This window comes from Gracilinanus agilis, chromosome 2, assembly GCF_016433145.1.
Source record: "Gracilinanus agilis isolate LMUSP501 chromosome 2, AgileGrace, whole genome shotgun sequence".
In the NCBI taxonomy this organism is placed as follows: Eukaryota; Metazoa; Chordata; class Mammalia; order Didelphimorphia; family Didelphidae; genus Gracilinanus; species Gracilinanus agilis.
Window position 1 is genome coordinate 580,850,309 of NC_058131.1, and position 24,115 is coordinate 580,874,423.

General features: G+C 35.2%; 1 protein-coding gene across 1 annotated transcript in view; it reads left to right on the forward strand.

Moving 5' to 3' along the window:
• Positions 1-24,115, forward strand: part of OTUD7A (OTU deubiquitinase 7A) — a 431,043-nt gene that overhangs the window by 97,495 nt on the left and 309,433 nt on the right. The window contains exon 2 of the mRNA XM_044665393.1: positions 17,369-17,484. The gene's annotated coding sequence lies outside the window, so the exon portion shown is untranslated. The remainder of the gene's footprint in view (positions 1-17,368; positions 17,485-24,115) is intronic.

Below are 24,115 nucleotides of genomic sequence, written 5' to 3' on the forward strand. Positions count from 1 at the left end.
ACATATGCATGTATATATATATATATATTTATTTAAATATCCATTTTAGGAGCTTTGAATATTAAGATCTAAAATGAACCAAAACTATATTGTATTAATTTCTTAAAATATTTTAAAGAATTTTTAATGCTTTAAAGTGTTAAATATCAATAAAATCAGTTAAAATTTTTTTACAACTCATGTATATTTAAATAAGGAAATTCTATCTATTAAAGAACATAACTTTTCAGTCATTCCAAGTCTCCAAATCAAAAGCATTTATTAAATACCTTCCACTGCTAGGTACTGTGCTAAGCACTCAGAATATGCAAAAAGTTAAGTGACTTGACTAGATTTGCTCTGCCTTTTACACAGCTGTCCTCAAGGAATTCTCATTTTAATGAAGAATATAACACATAAAAGGAAGAAGAGGAGGAGAAGAGAATGTATTACTATGGAGGCATTTTTTAGAAGTCTAGAAAACCAATAAAGCAATTGAAAGAGTACTAGAGAAAAGCCATTCTAGGGCATGTCTTCAAAACAGGTGTTTCAGGAAGAAATCACAAATCAAAGGAGGAGCAGAGATATCTTCCAGGGTGAGAAGGCTATTGGGTCATGGGGAAGCCCAGAAGGTCAGGAAGAGAGACCAGAGAGAAGTGAAGGAGTAAGCACGGCTGGTCTGGGCAAACCCTTAAAATAGTTCTTACCAAAGGAGGAAGGGACAGAAGTGACAGAGGGATCTTCCTTGACATTTCCTTTATCATGACCACCAGAAAAGATGGAAGATACAGGAAAGAGAGAAGAAATAGTGGAATTCCTATGTGTTTTTTTGTTTTGTTTTGTTTTTTTGCTATGTCCTTCCAACCACTATTAGTCTGGTTCCCTTTTGCTTGAGCCTTTTATCCTTTTTCATCAAATCCTCCTGAAGGCTAGGGTAAAATGACACCTTTTGCATTTAAAGCTATAGGCCAGATTTAAGAGTGACTCTTTTTTTTTTAATGGCAAGTCAATATAATCAAGGAGGTCCTGTAATGTTACCAATAGAAAGATGTTCTCTTAGTCTAGTCACATTACTCATTGCTACTCCATTTTTAAAAGAACTTTTGTTTAATGGTACCTGAGTGGAAAAAGTGAAGAAGATACCATTTTGTCTTCATTCCAAGTGTGATGATCAAATGTCAATCAGTAAATAATTACAATATTATCAAAGATAAGGAAGCAGGCATGTTTCTGATACTTTTTTCTCCTGTCTTTCCTTCTACCTCTTACAGAGTATTCTCTGTCTCTTTTGCTGGCAAATCTTCATTTTCCTGCCACCAAAGTGTGGGTATTCCTTAAAACTAAGACTTTGAATCTTTTATGTCAATCTTTATATTTTCTCCCTGGGCCATCTCATTTAATTTGAAAATTTTAAATTAAATATATTCATATTTTATAATTAATATTTGTTATATTTTATAAACATCCTTATATATTATATCCTTCTTTATGGAGATAACTCCAGATCTATATATCTAGCTTTATTCATTCCATTTGCTGTACCTCTCCATCTGGAGGTCCCACTGGTACTTCAAATTCAATTCATCCAGAAGTGAAAACTCATCATCTTTTCCTTCTAAATTTTTTTTCTCATCCAGCTTTTCTAGTTCTGTTATCAGCACTACCATACTCTGAGTCAGGCATCTTTGATTATTCCATTCCTTCATTCCCTGTATGTAACCATTTTTCAAGCTGTATCTTATAGATTCTAATTTTTCATGTCTTGTGCATAGCCCCTTCACTTTTCTTACATGTCCTTTATCAACACCTGCCTGGGCCATTGTAATGACTTCCTAATTGGATTCTATGTCTCTAATTCTCCCTCTTACGTTCCATCCTATAAACTATTATCTTTTTAGCACATCAGGGTGACTGTGAAATTACCTACATTGTGAAAAAGTTACATTGGTTTTCTGTTGGTTATAAGTGAAAATGTAAACTCTTGCCTAATGTTTAAGAAAATCTCACTCTATTCTACTTCTCCATCATTTCACACTAATATCCTTCATGTACTCTACATTTCAATCAAACTAAGCTATTACTTTAATCTTTATTACAAGGGAAGTTTCAATTTGCAGGCAGGGATAGGGGGGACATGAAGGGGAAGAATGGAGCAAAACATCTAGAAAGAATAATAAAACAAAAGAAAGCATTGGTAAAGCTTCCTTTAAAAATTAAATATCAAATAAATTAGTTCCTAACTTAAGAATGCCATAAAAACTCTCTTTAAAAACTAGCACCATGGAATACTACTGTGCTATAGGAAATGATAAGCAGGTATGATTTAGAAAAACATGGAAAAGTCTTGCATCAAATGACGCAGAATGAAATGAGCAGAACTAAGAGAATGTAAGAGTAATATTGTTTGAAGAGTAACTGTGAATGACTAACTATTCTGAGAACTATAATTATTCACATCTGTTACAAAAGACTCATGATGGAAAATATCCATCTCCAGAGAAATATCTGATATTGAGAAATATGTATTGTATAGTTCTATATACATATCTATATCAAATATTTACTTCTTCAGCATGGGTTTGGGAAGAAAGGAGATAGACAAATTGGAACTCAAAATGTAAGAAAAAAATGAAAATCATCTATTTTCCTTCCTAAGCAGATTAAGACACTCTCTTCTCATGAGCATGAAAACCCAGAAATTTGGTTTGCACATCAATACAATACTATACATGGTGTTCAGGTTCCTAAGTCTTCTTGCACATTAAATACAGCATCCATAAAGGGTTAGAACAGTGATACACACACATATGAAACCATATTTTTCTAGACTAGAAATCTCAGTGTCCATGTTTTTCCATCTTTTACCAGCCATTGGATGGTGATGGTAACTCCCAAGATAAATTATAATAAGAGTTAGTTTATTTCAAGTTTAAGAGTGAGCTGAAACAGATATATGCAATATTAAGAGCAAGATATTTATGGTTATAAATAGCTCTGGTCTCAGGTTTTAGCCATACTCAGTAGATCATCATTTTTATTTAATAATCATTCTGTTTGTAAAAAAAACAAAACAAAACAAAACAAAAACCTTCATGTGGTTATCTAATTAAGGCTGTAGAATTTTTATCCCTGACCAAAACAAAAATATTTATTTCTCTACAGAACTTCTGGATAATAAGCTTTGGCTTAGCCAAGTGTCAAATATTTTTCAAGAATTTTTTACAATACAAATAATCAAAATTTTACATGAATGTCTTTCTATTAGCAAATCAAAATGCTTTACACAGTTAGATAATAGAAACCTCATTTTATTTAACAGAGAGCATATGGAGTTTCTTCCATAGGTTTTTCAGAAAAGGGTAAACAGCTGCTTTTCTAAGTTTAATTTGCCCAGAGATATAATGGCCTGTCAGGGTCTATTCCAATCCTATAGTTCAATGATAATAGAGAAAATATCTATTTTCAAAATTTGTTTCTTCCAATTTCACTATTTCTGTCAGTGGTATAAATGTTTATCCAGTTTTCTGAGTTGGAAACATAGTATAATCCTTGACTGTTTCCCTCCTTTCTGGTACCCAGCCATTTACCTAATCTGTTGAGCTTACCTCTGGCGTATCTCAAAATTCAACCTCTTTATCTTTCTCTTGTCACTAATTTAGTACAGGCTTTCATTAAAACCCATGAACTGGTACACCAGTCTCCTAACAAGGTTTCCTACCTCATTTTATTCCCTCTCTTTTCAAAGCACTTATTTTCCTTTTGCACAAATTTTGTCATAGTACTCCCCTTCTTAAAATCTTTCAATGTCTTCTTATTCCTTCCGAATAAGCTTTAAATTACCTCCTTTGCCTGGTTTCCAAGACCCAATGCAATCTGTCACCGTACTACATTTTGAGATTATAAAATGCCCCTCTTTGTAGATTATCCTTCAGCTAAACTAGATTACTTGACACCGTTGAACGTGTCTTGAATTTCCCCCTTGTTTTTGTTATTGCTTATACCATTTTCTGTGTTTGAAATTATCTGTTGAGTTCTTACTCATATTTTCCAAGTTTATCTCAGTTTGGCATCCGCTTCAGGAAAACTTTGCTGATTGCATACCACTAATCTTTTTACTTTCCTGATCACTTATGGATTATGTATATAATTATTTGTACATATGTCATATACTTGTACAGTGGCATAAAGCAAATGATTTTGCCTTATCTGAACTTTGTACTTTTTCCAATGCCTGACACAGTAGTCTATATATAATTGGTTTTAATTCAATGTTTACTGAATTATTTATCAAAAATAAATAAGCATGTATTAGTTTTAGGACATAGGAATCAACCTGAAAGGTATAAGCCATGTTCACTTAGACTTTGACCCCTGACCTCCAGATCTACTTGGGAGAGAATCTCTAAATTTCTTTGACTTGTGGCCTTACCTAAGAAACTCTGTTCATATCAGTATTTGGCCAATTTTGTTCTCCTAAGAGAAGAGTACTTCATTGCAAGCACTTGGGCTCAAAATATCAATTTGGCATCTGAGTGAAGAAGGATGCATTCACAGGAAGAAACTGGAGGTAGATGGACTAATCATGAGGCTTTCAGTTGTCCAGGTGAATAGTGATGAGAACCTGGACTAGAATGATTACTATATGACTAGGGAAAAGACAATAGATGTGAGAGATGTTGAGGTGATAAACTTGATTGAATAATCAATAAGACGGTGGGAATAAGAGAGAGAAGAATCAAAGAAGATAGTACTACAAAGCCATGTAAATGAAAGTGTGTATGAATCAATGTAATATAACCTCACTGGTAGAGGTATAACTTAAGGCTTGCATTTTGAATTATGCTTCCCATAATGAGACTGAGCTGCACTGAACCATCCAGAAAAATGGATAAGACAAAGGAGTGATAATGATATCTACATCCTGTTCTTTCTACTGTTATTTTCACTTCTCTCCTCTTCCTTATAAATCTTTCAGAGGACACTAGAGATAGCTAAATTACAATGGCTTTTTGTAGTTTTCCATAGGCATGAAACCTGTCCATCTAGGGGTAGTGACTGATTGGGATTACTTATGGGTTTTCAATCCAAATCGAATCCATTAAATATTTTTATATGCAGATGCTAGCAAAAGTAAGAGATCTCTATCTCCCTATTTGCCACTGTTCCATAAAATGCATTTTATGGAGGGGAAATATGCTATTCCTTGTGGATTGTCAATTGCCATTCATTTGAAATGATTTGCTTTATTACATGAGTAAGATGACGGTAATGCAATCGGTTCACCTTATGAAAAACAAATGTTTCTCCTGCTGACTGTACAGAATGTGAAGAAAATGTTTACATTTCATGGTTGCCCCAGAGTAAAAATAAAAATCTATGAAACACACTTTTCAGAATGAGTTAGCTCCAAGAAGGCTATTGCTTGACCCAGAGTTGAATTCTGGAATACTGGGCCAGATTTTTGTTCTGTGTAATTGTGCCATGGCCAAAATGGAATTCAGTTACCACAGGGGAATATCTGGTCCACCAAAATAAATACCATACTTCTGATGAGAGACAAAATGTTTTAAATTCATCTATAATGGAATTACAACTAAAGATGTAAAGTTTTTGATATTAATTGAACTATTTTTGGCAATGCAACAAAACCAAAATAAAAATAATCTTTTTTTTAAAATTATGTCTATCATAAAAGAAGTATACTCCCCTCCAACTTATGGTTTTACTTGATATGATTTTGCTTTTTTTGGTAACTCTTTTATTGTGGTGCTATTCAGTAATATTTAATTTTTCTTTCAAATTTGTTAGAATATATACCTATATATCTATCTATATATATATATATCTTGGACCACGCTTTAAGAATGGGGAATAGGTAAAAGAAGCTAATTGGATTCTTAATAAAGAGAAGAATAGATTTTAGCTGAGCAATAGCTACAATATCTCATCAAATAATATTTATATAATCATATCTCTGGGAAGTATACTGGCTATGGTAGAAAAAGCCCTGGCTCTGGAGTCAATGGACCCGAATTCAAATCCTGTATCTATACCTTTAATGCTTCTGAGACCTTGGGCAAGTCATTTCTTTGTCTTGTTTCTTCCCCTTGTTAATTTATCTGATGGGATCATTTTAGATAATAGGATCATAAATTTAAAGATGGAAGGAATTTCATGTTCACCCCCAACCTCCACCCTGATTTTATAGATGAGGAAATTGAGGCACAAAACAAGTTTGATTTACCTACAGTTACACAGTTAACAGGTGTCTAAAACAAGATTTGAATCTGGGTCTTTCAGACTTTTAAGTCTAGAATCCTTTCCAGGAAACTACACTACATCTTGGCAACCTCTAAGTTTCCTTCCAGCTATAAATTTATATGAGTCCGTCTTCTGACATACATGATATTGGACACATCCCTCAACCTCTCACTGAGCTTTTTATTTCCTCTTTGGTTAAAATAAGAATTTTATAATTCCTGTCTTTATTTCACAAAGGTAGTGTAGGAAACAAATAAATATATATGCAAGTGTTTTGTAAAATATAGATTTCATTTCACATAGATCACATTTTGCCATTGCCACTGTGAAAAGGACATTAGAAACTTTGAGTTTGTTTAAGCCATTAACATTCTGCCTGGGTCCTGCCCCTTTGCCCCATCCTCCTTCCAGATGGACAAGTTCTAAACTTTACTTTATTTACTTTATTTCTGGTTTTGCCTGACCCTTTTAATCAGGAAGATCAGAACTTAAGAATGACTCAAAAGACCAAACTGCCTCATTTTAAAAAATCCTTCAAAATTAAAAAATATATATATGAATAGTAGGATGAAAATTTTTATTTCAAATTGAAATTATAATATCTTCTTATAATCTTTTTTTTGTATTTAAGGTACATTTGTACAGACATGAGCAATTATAGTAAACTATAGTCAAATTATTTTAAAATGTTGTATTGGTAGACATACATGGATATAATGTCTTTGAATACAAAATAAGGGTACTACCATTTGAATAAATCGGGCATAAAAATCTCATTTTACAAAATATTAGCAATAATAATTTTTTCTATGAGAAGACGTTTTGTAGGAGACTTTAAAAGTAAGTCCCTTCAGTATGTTTTTTTAAAATGTTTTGATTTCTAGAAATTCTAGTCATTATTTCTAGAAAGCAATCTATTGAAGAAATAACACTAATAATTCATTTCCCTTATTTCCAAATCTTTGAAATAAAATGACCTCTAAGAGACGTTGTGAGAACTATATAATGACCTTAGTAGTTGGAAATCACCATATATTTCAGTTTCTAAGTTACTGAAGAACAATAAATGCTTTATAAAAACAGTACATTCCTTATATGACTTAATAGTTCTGTGATCAACTTAGCTTTGATTAATGATGGAACTCTAATTGTATAAGAAAATCTTCTGATTGCCTGTTTTACTAGTAGGTGTCTTGTTATTACTTTTAGTTTTGAACACTGCCTGTGCTCTGATAGAAGAGATTAGATTTTTTGCTAAAAAGAAAGACTAAGATGTATTTTGAAAGTCCCTTGAGTTGTTTTCAGCAGATAGTAGCCAGAATCCATCTTGATTTTCAACCACGTGATTTTCCATTGAACTGAAAGAGAGTTAGTATATACTTTTGTGGACTGAATTGGCTGTGGGTGTGAGGTTAGTGATGACTGATAAGGCTGCACACAGAGTAATATGAAAAAAGAGAACATAAAAATCTACTAAATATAAACATTGCTAGTGGTTTTCCCCTAGATTGTTGCAGATAAAAGTAAGATTTTACATTATTGGTTTTCTACCTTAATTTCTGCTTTTTTTGTCTAATAAAGGCCAAAGTATCACTAGATAAAAAGTGAAATTATAATAAGGAAAATCTAAAGAAGCATTTCTGAATCTAATTCCTTGAAACATGCTCATACCTTCTCTGAACTAGAAGTTTCCTTAATTTGGGCTGAATGAAATGTTTTGGGAAGGGGGGTGTGAAAAATCCTGTTTTCATATCTTCTTATGGAAAGGAGCTGCATGTGATTTTATTTTAAAGCATTCTGGTAGATGGGTAGCAAAATTAAATGTCTGGATTCATTACCTCAGCTTTGACAGAGACTGTGTAAATTTAATGACCTTAAACTAATCAGCAATGTTTTTTCATGGGGATCTTAGTACTGAGCCATGTTTAGCCAAAATCACAGACAGGTTAGCAACACTAGGACCTTCATTTTTTAGACATATAATGTAATATAAAGGTACCTGTAAAAATGTAGGCATCCTTGGGAAGGGGATTCTGGAAGTCCTACCAAAACAAAATTAGCAATGGATTCTGAGTCTGAGGGAAGAAATGAAGGAATATATATATATATATATATATATATATATTCTACCTCCTCCATTTTCTTCTTTCCTCTCATTTGGGAAAGTATATAGCTCTTATATAGGGAATAACTTGATTAAACTGAAAGAAGTCAAGGTTTCTAAACCAGTTCTGCTATCTTAATGAAGGCAAAGACAATCTGCCTTCCTATGTGCTAGAGGCAATATAAGAAGTGATAGGCAAAATTACCTAGAATAAAGTTGTCTAGTTTCGGGAGTGGTGGGAAGTTACCTGTGTGTTTCATGGTAAATATTCTGTTAGCACACTTTATGTGCTATTTTCATTGGTACCCAAATTCTTGAGTTTGATTTGGATCTTCCTTCTGTGAGGCTCTCATTAAATGATGAATAAAGCTATTTCAAATGATTATATCATAGTATCCAAGTCAGCTCTTATATCTGTTTCTATAGTTATGGTCCCAGAGACACAGAATAACAGAAATATTTATATTTGTGGCCTAAGTGATAACAAAGAACAGGAGGGAAAGGAAGGAAGGGAGATATTGAGGTTGGTTGTGATTTAGAACAGCAATTATTGACAGTCATAAGTGCCACAAAGCAATCTAACTTCTCTACTTCTTAGAAAAGAACTATGTGGCCATACTTGGATAGATGTTTCATAACAGACATCTGAAGAGAAGAAAGACATACTCCTTGAATGTGTCTCTTGAAGGTGTTGTGTGGAGATGCAAAGCATGGAATCCCTGCAAAGGTACCTTTGCAGGGATTCCATGCTTTGCATCTCCACACAACAAAGGCCAGGTCATAGATATCTTTATAAAACCATTCTTCTAAGTGATCTTTGAAACTGAGAAATTACTAGATAGAGAAGACCTGTTAGAGCTCTACTACTTTTTCTCCCTAAAGCAACTTAGTGTAGAAGTTAGACTATAATAAATCTATCCTATCAGAGAAAAAGTCTGAGTTATCTGGATGCTTTGTGTTTGGTATAAACCTCTGCATAGTAAGTCTTAGCTGGAATCCAAATGATCTCTGGAAATCTAAGTGCAGGTGTGAAGCGATTACTGTTATTTGTTCTGTTGGGGTCTCTTCAAGTTTTGGCAAGGTTTAAAAAGGATTTTTAGCAAGGATCAAAACATTTTAAAAGGATTAAGAAAATCAAGTGTCATTGTTTGTTATCAGAACCAGGAAGGATGCTCTGAATTCTAAGAGTTTCCTTTGGGTATTCTGGCTATTATAATAGTCTTGTAGTAACTGGCCTGACTTCCTACTTCAAAGTCCCTGTAGCCTTGGAGACAAAGTCCTCTGAGACACTTAACCTCTCCCTGTTTGAAGACTCAGCCCTGCTTTATTTAGGTCCAGGGACCAGTCCACTCCCAGCATACTTTGTCATTGGAATAGATTTGTGATTTCCTCAGTGTAAGCACCCTTATCAGCAAATGAGAAATGCTACCTTATGCTATGTGGTCTTTAAGCTTTTCTTTTCAGAAATTCTTTGGAAATTCAATTCACTGAATGCCTTCCTGTGCTTCTTTTAATATTTTGTGTGGGTGTCTGTGTGCATACTTGTATATAAATATATGGTATAATGAATGGATAGAGGTCAGGAGTTATACTTTAGGGAGGCCCTGGTTCTTATCTTATCTCTACACTGGTTGTATGACCATTGGCAAATCACTTTATATTTGTGAGCTTAGTTTCTCATTTATACAATAGAGACATTAATACCTGCAGTACCTGCCTCATAGGACTGCTGGGAAACTCAAATTTGATAATATTTGTAAAGCTGAATCTAAAACCTACATACATTTCAGTTATTATCATTATTATTATTGCCACTAGTATAACACTTGGGTTCTGTACCTGGGACCTATTATTCTCATGAGATGACTGATCCATCTCTTTTTTCTTATCCTATGTGTCTTATATAATGACATGTCATTTTCCGCAAATGAATCATCTAGACAACATACTGCAAAATATTTATACCTGGAAAATACCTTTCCATTGCCCTATGGGTTACTTATGAACTCAATTTTCCTGGCATCATAGTTTTTAGGCATATAGTGTCATTGTTTTTAAAGCCATAAGCAATTTGGGATAAGAGAAAAAAACACTGCATGATTTCTCAAGGGCAGTGTATCCAGATCTCCATATCTTATATTCTGAGCCCAACGGGATCCAGCATCATGTATTTAGAGCTAGAAGGAACTTCACTAGTTACCAAGTTTAACCTGTTCATTTTACAAAGTTGGAAACTGAGGTCCAGAGTAATTAAGCAACTTGCTCAAGATCACAGGAGTAATAATTGACAGTAAGGACTTGATCAGGTATTCTGATTGCAAATTCAGTAATCTTTTACTCTCTGCCTACTATCTTTCATATTTGTGCATGTGTGTGTTTGTGTGTGCATGTGCTCACTATATTTACACAGATAGCTAAACTGACTCAATGTGATGGCTCTCCAAACATGTACATCTGTGATTTTCATCCATTTTGATAGTTTATGCTAATCTTTCTCACATAGCTGTGGTTTTCGCTGGGGACTATTTATAATATTCTAAAGCTTGATATAATTAGTCACTCTTCAGGTTTCATGTTCAGGACTTCAAGCATTTTGTGATTATTAGTAACCTCATTCTCTCTTCTGCATTAGCAACTACTCAGATTTGCATCTATGCATAGAATAGAAAAAAACATGAACTTTTTATAGTGAGTTATCCTATTAAGTGCTTTACGAGTCTTGTTCACCCTACTGTTGTAAAGAGTTCCCCATGCATTTATTGTCTCTTTTAATTTTTTCCTTTCAATTTAAATTTTGTGTTGCTATTGTGCCCTCAAAGTGTGATACAAATCCTTTGGGTTCTAAGTCCAAGTGGGGCTTATCGAGAAAATTAAGGTCTTAGATAAGCCGAAATGTCTTAAGTCAATGTTGGCCACAAGTTTGATGTTAAAGAGTCGATAATTTACTCTATCTGCAAAAAGGAGAAAAGCATTTTTGGTACCATAGATTTCATGTGTTGTGAAAAATGAATATTATCTGAAATCAATGTTTTTTTTTTAAGTTGACATGTTCGTACAAATTCTAGGTAATTACTAGCAAGAAAAATGTTTTGTATGTCTCCAATTTTATTTTGTATACTAAATTTTATGGATTATTTCATGGTTACTATGTTAGGAAAAGCAAATATCAGAATTAAAATTTTGGTATAAAGAATTATATGCAGAAAAGCATATTTTCAACCATCTCTAGTGAAAGATTATAATTTCAGTGGTTACAGGAACCTAAACCCCTATTTCCCATAGGTTCAATGTATCAACATTTATGCTTTTGATTTCTGCATCATTCTCTAGGACTGTTTCCCCCACACAAGTTGAAGATTGACTATAGTAGTAAGTCATTTAAAAACAGACTTGTTTGAAGAATCTCATTATTGATAGGGAATCCTCCAGTAGCCATACAAGTTAGCAAACACTTATTAGGAGCCTAGAGCATACAATTCTTTTGCACAGGGAATTTATATCCTACTAGAGGGATATAATATTGATATAGATAAGGAAATAAAAGGGAGTTGTGAGAAGGGAGACAGAATGCTAACCAATGAGAAGATTCAGAGAAAGATTCATAAAGGAGATGTAAACTGACTTGAGTCTTAACAGAAGTTAAGCATTCTGGAATATGAAGTTGAAAAGGGAGTATGTTCCAGGCATTGGGCTTTATGTGTATGAACAGCTGGGAAACTGGCATGCCAAATTCTTTTGTTTGGACTCTGTGAGGGCATCTTCAGTGATGCTGGCAAACATCTTAAGTGAACATATGTCTCTATATATCAATGAGTCTCCAACTCTTACTCATGGACAATATAAGGACCCATGGATTCACATTCTGAAGAAAAAAAAGAACATCATTACTATGATACTCATCTTGCGATGACCTAAATTTCTGTCACTTGATCCTCAACTTTTTTGTGCAAATTTAAATCGTTACCTGGTAAACCCCATTATTTTAGGACTAGAGTTATTCCTAACCCTTCTAGGGACTGATAATGCACATGAACTTTAGGCCACATGTCTGGACTTCTGAGGTACCAACCACCTTCCTATCCTTGAGAGCTATCTACTTCTAGACTCTCCAAGGACTAACTACCTAGATGTCTCATCTCAGGGCCTAATATTTGGGCCTTGGTCATTCCTGTTTCGTTCTTAGCAAGTCTTGTTAATAAATTTGGTTCTGAAAACTATTATTACTACTCTTGCTCTTCTTCCTTAATTATACAAGTTAGAAAATATGTAGAATTATAAAATTGAAAAATGCTAGAAAGTGAGCTAAAGAGACTTATATTCCTTCCCTCATTTTATAGGTAAGGAAATGAAGAACTAGAAATTTTCTAATCACTTTAATTAAAAATACATTTATTGAGCCCTATGTGTGAGGCTTTTATAATGACTTTCTCAAGGTCACACAGACAAATGAGTAAAATTGGAATGAGAACCCAGATCTAATTCTCAGTCCTGAGCTCTTTTCCTTCTACCTTATTTCCTCAAATATAACTTAATATAAAAATACCCAGTTGTAAAGTTATGTTCTGTTGTAACATGTAAAGCAGGAATCAGATTTAGTATTCTTTTCCTGAAGCTTTCTTATTATGAAATATTCATTTCTTCTCCAGGAGCCACTTTGAATCCACCAGTGGCCAATGCAAATTAGCAATAATTGGAGTGCATGGTTCCTTCTGAGTCCCTTGTAAGTTCTCAATGAAAGTAAAGGTTTAGGAGGAAAGAATACCAATCAATGTTTCCTTCTGTTCTCTGGGAAAAAAACAAACCTGTGACTTAGAATAGGTGGAGGGTAGATCCCAGGAGTCCATAGTGCTCAACCTATTGATCTGACTTCTCAGTGTAGGAACAGCACTAGTAGATGTGAAATCTCAACTGTAGGTCTTGCTAATTGCTTGCAGACTGAACAGAAAAGCAGAGGATACAACAATGTTAGCCTCTGCACAAATTATACAAATATGAGAAGCAGTAGCAAGTCTTTGATACCCTGGAGGAAGCACTTTGCAAGTATTGTTGCTTATCACTGTGCATGCATAAGGAGATTAAAAGATCTGAAATTAACTGATTTCCTGGAGCATAATACAAGCTTCAATAAGCCCTTGCTACTATGTCCTATCCCATAGCCCTTCTAGGGAATAATGATGGATACTGGAGGCCCCACCAAAGCCATATTGTTGCTGCAGATGCTCTTACCTTAATAAATGTAGATGTTTCCAATTTTCTTCAAGAAGCAATCCATGGCATACATCTAGATTCTTGACATAGCATTGCTGAAACTAGTGGCAGAATTTGGATGATAGGATTTTTAGTTATGTCCTTTCCTGTTCCATCCCCTGGAAGTGGTTATATCTGAGTTATTTATCTCAACCATAATGGAGAAATAAAGCAACTTGGGGACTAGGACCAAGCAATGACAACAATAGCAACACTTGACTGTAGAGTGAGGGCAGTTGGGACAAAGAAATGAAAGACAATCCTATTTTACTTCTTATTAGATAGCTGTGTGACCCTGGGTAAGTTATATATCCTCTCTGTGCCTCAGTTTTTTCAATTTATAAAATATGGGAGGTGACTTAGATGAAGCCTAAGACTCATTCAGCTTTTCTGTGATTCTCTGATAGTCCTATGAAGCCAATAACATGGTGCTGCATGTATATTGACATAAGGATATTGATGCTGGAGGCATATTTTCAGATAAGAAAGCAGATCCATTTCTCAGTGGCAATTAAGGAGAAAACTGGATTTAATTTGTAAAATTCTTGTTTTAGGTGATTCAGTTAGGAATGTGCTTGAAGCAAAATCTCAATTAATCAGAACCACAAATTACTTTCAACTAGATTTATTTTTTCACACTCTACTTTGAGGAGAATACCTCTAATCAGAAGAAAACAAGTTCATATCTCACTCATTTAAAAAGACGTGTTCCTAGCCATGCCCTAGGGGTCACTATAGATTCAGCCTGGCCTCCTACACCTGAATCATCAGTAATCCTGTATAAAGGCAATTAATGTTTTAAGTCTTAAAGTAAGATTCTATACATGGGTTATTATGGTAAGATCCCAAATCATAAAAGAAAGCTCATTTATTATGGTCAATGGATGAGTTAGACAGAAAATGGAACTAAAACATTTTTTAAAGAATTTTCAATAAGAGCTGAGGTTGAAAAACATTTATGACCTTCACTTAATTGACTATTATTTGCCTACATTGTTTTTTGACATTTTTGTGCAATATTTAATATAAATTTGATTACATAAAAACATTACATGAGGGAGGGGGATGTATGGATTTCTAAAAGGAAAAATGGCAGAGGATGAATGAATTGTTCAAGAAATTCAGTTAACTAAAAACTATCATTTCCAAGTTATCCTAGTTAGTTGTTATTGTTGTTTAGTCGTTTCAGGCATCTCTGCCTCTTCCTGACCCCATTTGAGATTTTCTTGGCAGAGATACTAGAGTGCTTTGCCATTTCCTTCTCGAGATTGTTTTACAAATGAGGAACTGAGGCAAGTAAGATTAAATGACTTGCTTAGGGTCACACAGCTAGTAAGTGTCTGACACTAGATTTGAACTTCTTCCTGACTCCAGTCTAGGCATTCTAACCTTCCTTACTACCTATCTTCCCTCATCCTAGTTAAATGGAGTTTTAATTTCTTCAATAAGATAATGAACCCATAGATAGTAAGAACAAAAGTCAGTATGGTTTTGGTTGTGTTGAGTGATGAAGCTCTATATCCTCTCCCTCCCCTCCCCCCCACTTCCCAAACACTTACTTTCTCTTTTTAGTAGAAGGGCAAGGGGTAAGCACAGATTTAAGTGACCTGCCCAGGGTCACAAAGCTAGAAAGTATCTGAGGCTGGATTTGAATCCATGTCCTCCTGGCTCTAAACCTGACGCTCTATCCACTGTGTCACCTGGCTGTTCCAGGCTCTCTATACTTTTGAAATATTTTTTCCTTTTCTTATGGTGATTCAAACAGCATAATACAGTAGAAAGGGTAGTGGGTTTAGGGTTAGAAGACCTGGGTTTGAATCTGGCTTCTGCTCCTTACTTTACTTCATGACCACAAGCAAATTACTTAATTTGTCTTGGCCTCAGTTTCTACATCTTTAAAATGAAGGAGTTGAATTGCACGACCTCTAAGTTGCCCTTCAAGTTTAAATATCTAGTCCTCTTATAAAGACTTGGAGTAATGATTTGTGTAATATTCTAGTTTGTCCTAATTTGTTGTTTTAAGCCCAAAGCCAATGGCATTGGAGTCATTACTGCTCTCTGTGACCTAACTGGAGGTCACATACAATAGAACTTTCAGAGAGAGCCATAGAAAGTCTAAATAACTTGAAAATAGGTTTTCCTCTATCTGCTTCATAAATCAGTGGTATTATAAGGAATAAAGTCAAATATGGGCAAGCCACTGTGGAACTGCTGAGAACTGGGACTGCCCTTGCTGATAAGCAACATTTTTGAGCTTGTGATTGTAACAGACAGAGAGCTGAGCTATCTGAATGCTGTAGTGAGCAGTAATAGCAGTGAGGGGGCAGGGGCTGAATCAACAGCTCATCTTTTCAATTCATCATCACTCAGAATCTCTCCACTCACAACCCTTCAGATAAACAGGAAATATGGTTTAATTTTCCGCCTGCAAATAATGAACAGATTTGGTGAGTAACTGTCTCCCCCGATCCAATCTTATATCCCCCTCACCCTGCTCTCAAATGACCTGCATGACACTTGGATTCTGCATTTTTTTGTACTCTAAAAGATCATTACTTTGTATGGCCGGCATTATCAGCTGGGAAGCCACCCTTTTTGCTAGCCCAGTCAATTGATTTTCTCTATCCACGCTGTCCTGGCCTTAGTTCTTTTCCCATCTGCTGAAATCAGCTTGCTTGTGTTTCTGCTGGCATTTCCCAGTGTGAGACTGGACAGCAGATTCCTGTACAGGCTTCTGCAGATCTCAGGGGCTAAGCATCGCTGCTGCCCTGCTGCAGTTTATTTAGCACTTTTGAGTAGAAACATTGCATCTTTTTCATCCTTCCATATTAATTTGGTGAATGCTAGACTAAAAATGAGTTCTTAATGAGCTAGTAGTTCAAATCAAACAGTTGAATTGAGAACTTAATGAATCCCGTTTTCCTTTGGATAAATGGAAAGCAATGAACACATTCGCCCTAAAGTTCAAGCACTGATTAACAGGCTATGCAAGATTTTGATCTCTCAAGTAAATATTGTTTATATTATTAATCCTCTTCTCTATTTCCTATTCCTAGTGTATGATCTTCTATTGGGAAAAAAAATCTTTTTTTAGGGCTCCATATATAAACAGCCTTTTTAGTCATAACTATGTTTATTTGGATCGATCTAAATGAGTAATATTATCATTTTATGAAAAATGATCACCCTGGTAGAAGCAGGAACCTTTGAGCATTCTGAAAAATCAATAAGCCACTGAATTTTGGGACTTAGCCTTTTAGTCTTGAATGTGTGTCTATGTTTGTGTATGTGTGTGAGCTTGTGTGTGTTTCTTGAACATTTATATATTTAAGTATTTAGAAATTTAGCAAGAGAAAAAAAAGAAATTTAGCAAGAAACAAGATCATTAAATGTGATTGATTGTAGTATAATTCCACTGGAACCTTACTTTACCTAAATGTTAATCCTATAAAATATGTCAGTATATATTTTGGTATGTCTGTACATGGGGGTGGGGAGGGGAGGGATGGAGGAAAGGGTGGAGGGATAAATCATGGTGCTTTGTTATCACTGTTCTTAACTTTCCCACTAATCAAAACCAACCCATCAGTGAATACAAATACAAGCTTTCATAATTAAAGCAGCCTGAGCAGGACAGTAAAGGTTGCTGACAATCTTGTATTCTTCTTTGTGTGGTCCATGTGTCCTCCATGGTTAGTTTATTCTTATAAAGGAAGAAAATGTTTACCAGCTTTCTGCTATTTCAGTGATGCTTTTCCTCCCCAATCTAATTTATAGGGTTGACAGTGTCTCCTAGAGGACTGCTATCAATTCTGCAGTTTCCATCAGAAGTTGTGCTTAGTGATGTCTGGACACCAAATGGAAATCACTGTTGCTGAAGTAAATAACTAGCAGTGAGTATTTTGTTTTTTTATTTTCATGCTCCCCTCCTCAAGGGATTCAATGGTTTGCTTAGAAAATAGCAAAAAGCTTAATATTTGATGTCAAAATTGACCAGAAAAGCTGGTTTTGTACTAGTCATTAGCTTTATAAAATAAATAGGTCCATATAAGAGATATGCAGAGGTAGTAGAAGGCAGCCTTAGCTTTTAGAATAATTTTGAATATATCTTATATGGACCTATTTATTTCCATATTTTCTTATTAGAAATAGCATAATCTCATTGTTGTTACTATAAATTAAGAATGTAATCTCCTTGAGGGCAGGAAATTTTTTTGTTTTTTTGGCTTTCCTAGTATTCCCCAGTGGTTGGCACAATGCTGGCAATTATACGGGCTTATTAAATACTTGAAATGGATTTAATATTTGAAGTAAATCTCTTGTATTAGGAAGGGGGATGAATGGGCTGGAAGACTTAGAAGAAGATCCTTGTAGCAGGTTTGCCACTAGTGGGGTATTGTAGTTATCATACGACATAGTGAAGTAGACTTTTCTCACTGGTCCAGGCTCTATGCTAGGAAGCCCTTCAAGCAATAGTTCATGTTTATAGAACAATCCCTTGGACAACACAGTAAAGTAGATTGAGAGCTGATGTGAGTGTGTACCACTATCTTAATGTCTTTTGGCTTTCTGCCTAATTGAAGAAGAGAAACTGACTGACTCTACCTAAAGAATGATGAACTTTAATTTAGCCAAATCCTATGGTTCTGATTTTTTCCTTTGTATCAAAATAGCTCCCAAAACACATTCCAGAGAAGCCCCATCCAGAGCCTTTACTTTCACAAAAGAAGAAAAGTGTGCTCCCGCCTCTTAAATGATTATCATGAAAGGGATATGTTATGAATTGTCCTGTTTTTTCTACTTTCCCCTTCTTTCATTATTTTCAATGTTAGAAGTCACTTTTGTTAGGAAAGTTTAAGAAAAAATTGCACTAAAATAGTATGTAGCTCTTAGATTTGGAATTTTCAATAGTTTCAGATATTTGATCATCAAAGGAGTCTTAAAGAAGGACATACTCTTTGTGGTACAGGCTACTCCCTTCCTGTCTAGATCTTTCTTAGAGGGAATCGTCCTTTTCCTTCTTCCTTAATGGTGTCTTCCTTTTCTACTCTAGTCCATAGAAATTTCTCCTTCCTTGTAACTCCCATAACAACTCATTATGTATGGAACACATATGGCCTGGCAATGGTACTTAACTTTTTAATGTATATACATCTGGTGATTCCAATGAGATTATGAGGTCTGAAGGGCAAGGGACCATGTCTCATGTTTAAAACCTGATAGCAGTGAATACCATGTTATCTTCAAATAAACACCCCATTTATTGAGCACCTGTCACTTAAGTCATTTTTCAGTTTTATCTGAAAGTCTGTGACCCCATTTGGAGTTTGACATTTTCTTTCCTTGCTCATTTGACAAACGAGGAAAGAAAAGCAAATAAGATTAAATGACTTGCCCAGGGTCACTCAGCTAGCAAGTCTCTGAGGCCAGATTTGAACTCAGGAAGATCAGTCTTATTGTCTCCAGGCCCAGCACTCTATCCACTATGTCACATACCTTCCCCTACCACTTAATTCATGAGATCAAATGAGATAACCTGAAAAAAGTTCTTTGCAAACCTTAAAGTTCAATATAAATCCTAATTATTATGGTTATTTCTTTCTTCTCCTCCTCCTCCTCCTCCTCCTCCTCCACCTCCTCCTCCACCTCCTCCCCCTCCTTCTCCTTCTTCTTCTTCTTTCTTCTTCTCCTTCTCCTTCTCCTTCTATTTCTCCTCCTTCTCCTTCTACTCCTCCTCCTCTTCCTCTGAGGAACTGAAAAGTTCCAAAAGAAAGCACTGGGGAATGAAGTCATAATATTGGGGGGGTCAAGAAGAGGATCAAGGAATACTTCATTGAGCAAGATGGTAGTAATAATAATAATGATGATGATGATAATAATAATAATAATAATAACTATGTTATGCTTTCTATGTGCCAGGTACTGGGTTAGTTTACAAATATTGTCTCATGTGATACTCGGAACAACCACATGAGGTAGGCTTTATTATTATGTTCTATTTTTTAGTTGAGGAAACCAAGACAAACATTTGCTATAAAGAGAGATTGCTGGGGGAGAAAGGAGGGAAGAAAATTTTTGGCACAGTCACTGTGGGGAAATGTGATATGGTGCTGATATGGATATAGAAGTTTTATAAAGGAATATAAAGGACTTAGCTGAGATTATCTACCATCAAGGTGCAGTAGGTGAAATTAGGATCTAGTTCATTACTTTCTTCAGTTGTAATAAATAGCTCTGGAACAAGAGTGAAGAAAATGGATGATATGAGTCATCCAAAAGTAAAGATTTTCTGGATATCTATGGTGGAGTGTCAGGAAGTGCAAGATGTTCTAGGTTAGCAGATAGAGAAATAGGTTTCAATAAGGGTCAAAGTAGATTTAATATAAATAATGGAGTGAGTTAGGGTAAAATGCTAGTTGCTGGGATTAGAGAGTGGAATGTTTGCATCGTGAAAATTGTATAACTTATAAATGGTGAAATGTAAAGTGGAATCATACCACAGTTGGCAGAAAATGAATAGAGATATTATAGTCAGGTTGTTGAGGGGTAGCTATTAAATATGAATATTAAAGGCATTGAGGAATATGGCAGGAATTTTGTTCCTGGGCTGGAGACAATGAATCAGATACTTAAGGCAGTTACAAAGAAATTAAGTAGCATGATCCAGAGGAAATAAAGTAGATGACAGTGTCAAGAATGGGTAGAGACTGGTATAAATATGTATAGTAGATGGCTCAGTATCTAATAAAATTCATTAGCATCTTGGTTGAAAGACTTGTTGAATTTAACTCACTGCTCTCAAAATTATCTAAATGATTCTAACTATAGACCTAAATGATCTAAATGAGAACCTAAAAATGATATGGGAGAAATATTGTCCTGGAATATTAGACTTCATCTAGTCCAAATACTCTCATTTTACATATGATGAAACTTAAGTGACTTACCCACAGCTATAGAGGGACATAATGTTGGATCCAGGTCTCCATACTCCTTTTTTTTTTTTTTTTTTTTTTTTTTTTAGAGAAAAAAACCCTTACCTTCTGTCTTAGAATCAATACTAAGTACTGATTCCATGACAAAAGAGTAGTGAGGGCTAGACAATTGGGGTTAAGTGACTTACCTAGAGACATAAAACTAGGAACTGTCTGAGACCACATTTGAGCCCAGGACAACAGGTCTGGCTCTCTATCCACTGAGCCACCTAGCTGCCCCATCCATGCTCCTAATCTTGTGCAAAATGACAACCATATGAGATATTGTTAATTTTACCCAAGCAACTGATTGTTCAACTACATTAGTTGATTAAACAAAGAACTGCTCACTTCTTGAGCATATGTTGGACATTATGAGATGCATGTGCTTGTCAACATTAGCCAAGATTTAGGCTTTAACATAATGCTACCATTAGAGGTGTACTGGTTTGTTAAATATATTGTGAAAGTCATTAGTCTTACAAGCAAAATATGGTAGGTTTAAAGGTGAATGAGTATTTGGTGAAGCAAAATCAAGAATTTTTTTCCTGGAGATACTATTAAACACTTATATTTTAAAACAAGTGAGTGTGTGTGTGTGTGTATGTATGTATGTATATATACATCTACATATATGTACATGGAGAAAGAGAGAGAGAGAGGGGGGGGGAGAGAGAGAGAGAGAGAGAGAGAGAGAGAGAGAGACAGAGACAGAGAGAGAGACAGAGAGAGAGAGAGACAGACAGAGAGAGACAGAGAGACAGAGAGAGACAGACAGAGACAGACAGAGACAGAGACAGAGACAGAGACAGAGACAGACAGACAGAGAGAGAATTATAAGTCTAGAGCTGGAAGGGACTTTAAAGGCCATCTCGTCAAACTCCTGGATTTTATAGATGGGGAAACTAATGCCAGCAAAGTTAAATAAATGTCTTGCCCAATGTTTTGAAGATAGTAATTGTGCTTATTTATATTTCCTCATCTTTAACATGGGGCGGGGGTTAGATCTAGTTGAATCTTTCAGTTAATATTGAGAACAATGAGCTGAGTTCAAGTCTAGAATTCAAAGATGTTAATGCATTTCATTAAATATTTACTGCATATTATACTAATCTATGCACATTTATACTAGTCTCTTCCCATTCTTGCCGCTGTTATCTCTTGAATTCTCTTTAGATCATTCTCCTTTCTTTCCTCATAAGTGCCCTAATTATCTCATTCATGTATGTTTAGATTTTTGCTTTGGTTTGCTTAGGACCTTTGATTTCTTTGGTGTAAAGAACATACTTTGTGGAAACTCCCTCCACTAATAAAGAATGGCAACTCTTCTCACACTGAAGAGTTTTTGAAAGTTGTGTGGGACACCAAGAAGGTAAAACATCACGCAACATTTTTCTGTAGGAGGAATTGATCACAGGCTATATGTGGTCCTTTATCCATTATGATATCTGCTCCCCCCAAATAATCATACATATAAACTCATTTATACATATATATGGCAATATGTGTAATATTTAATGTGCTATGACTCATCAGGATGACTCTCTAGACATTTCTTACATCTCCCATCTGTAGTCTATATGAATCAAAACATGGTAAGAATAGTATTACATTCCAGAGTAACCAATATTTGGGTAACTTTCAGCCTGTACTTCCTGTAGCTGAAAAAAAAAAATCAGTTATAAAACAAAGTAGGTTATGTGAAGCTTCTCTAAAGAAATGCAGATAACACAGACCTATTATTTTCAGCTGCTGTTACCAGTCTGTAAGTTTTGCCACAATGTGTACTTCTCAGTGAGTTTTGTTTGAATTTGGGAATTTCATGGGCTGCTGAGAGAAACTATATAAAATGTACTTTCATAGTTTCAGTCATTTTGTTTAAACCCCTACCGTCCATCTTGGAGCCAATTGGCTAGGCAATGGGGGTCAAGTGACTTGCCCAGGGTCACACAGCTCGGAAGTGTCTGAGGCCAGATTTGAACCTAGGACCTCCCAAGTTTCAGTTATATTGTATATTTGTATAAGCTCTTATGTATTTTTGCTTGTTTGGATCCTGGCACTTCTATCAAATGTGAAGGAAATGGCATGAGCCCATGAGAACTATATGAATATTGTGTTTTATGTCCTTCATGGTTTAAAATGAAAGACAGGTAGAGGAATAGCATTAGTGTAAGAATATTTGGATTTAAGTCCTGCCTCTAATGTGCAGTTGCCATGTGACCATGAACCAACAGCTCAATGCCCCTAGGTCATTTCTTAGACTATGAGTTACAAATGAGTTCCTGATCTTCATCAATGGATAATGTCTCTGTACCTGGTGTTCCCTATGCTGATAAAATCAGAAGTCTGAAGTAGAAAATTATTTTGTCTCATGGCAATTACACTGAATGTGATTACATTTCAACATTGAATTTGGAGTTGATAGTGGTGTCAGAGATTGTCTTAGTGAATTGCTATAAAGTTTTTTTCAAAAAATAGCAACAATAGCGGCTAGTTAACTGATATATTGAAATCAGTAACTATTTGTTGAGTAGATCCTTTATAGAAAACACTATGTGAGTGTTCTGTAAGGCATTCTAAGGATTATAGGATATTACTCAGGCATCAGAGTTTTACTTTTTTTTTTAGGGATGTGTAGAAGGCATATGATAAATTAAAAACACATCTGGACATTGAGGATATGTTATTTCATTGGTATAGGAACTTCTTTCACTGGTGAAGAGCACATCCTATCTATAACTTAGTAGATGGATGTTAGAGAGTTATCTGAAACTCAGAGTGACTAAGTGACTTGCCACAGCTATTTTTGACTATTTTCTCTGCTCCTAAGTATCAAAGTGGAGGAAATTAACCTGAGATTAATTAGATAACATATATGAAAGACAGAAGACAGTACATGATGATATACCTCATCATACCATCACCTCATGGTAGACCATGAGCAATATGAATTCAGAAGAAGAAGGAAGGGCAGAGTCTCAGAGTCTAGATTATGTAGTAATAGAAAACAGAATAGTGAGCTCTTCTCCTAAAACTCCTCCAAACAGATCTAGAAAGTATACCAGAAAGAATCCTGAAGAGAAAATCTAGAAAAAAATGATGATGGGTTATTTGTCATCTACTAACCTAACATATAGAAACAGACAGGGAGACCCAGGTCTAGGTTAAAGATCTAGGGTGGGCCAAAAAGAAGGGGATCTATGCAAGGGAGTGGCATTTCCTAATAGAGAGTGCCTTGGGCTGTGCTTAGAGAAAGGAGGAAGTTCAGAAACCAGCAAGAGCAGTGATATAGCTCAGATCTCAGGCACTGAGCAGGGCCTTACTTCCATTATCTAGTCCAGCCTGCAAAGGAATAACCAAGGAAGGAATCTCAGACCAAAGAGGAGCTTATAGTTCTCCCACTCTGATCTAATAGAACCTTCCAGATGACTATTAGGGACAGAGTACAGCAGAGGTCTGTTTTTACTCAGATCTAAATCCAGTTCAAGAACTTGTAGAACTCAGACTGCTGGAGGAGCAGGACAGTAAACAGATTTTGCACTAGGTCGAG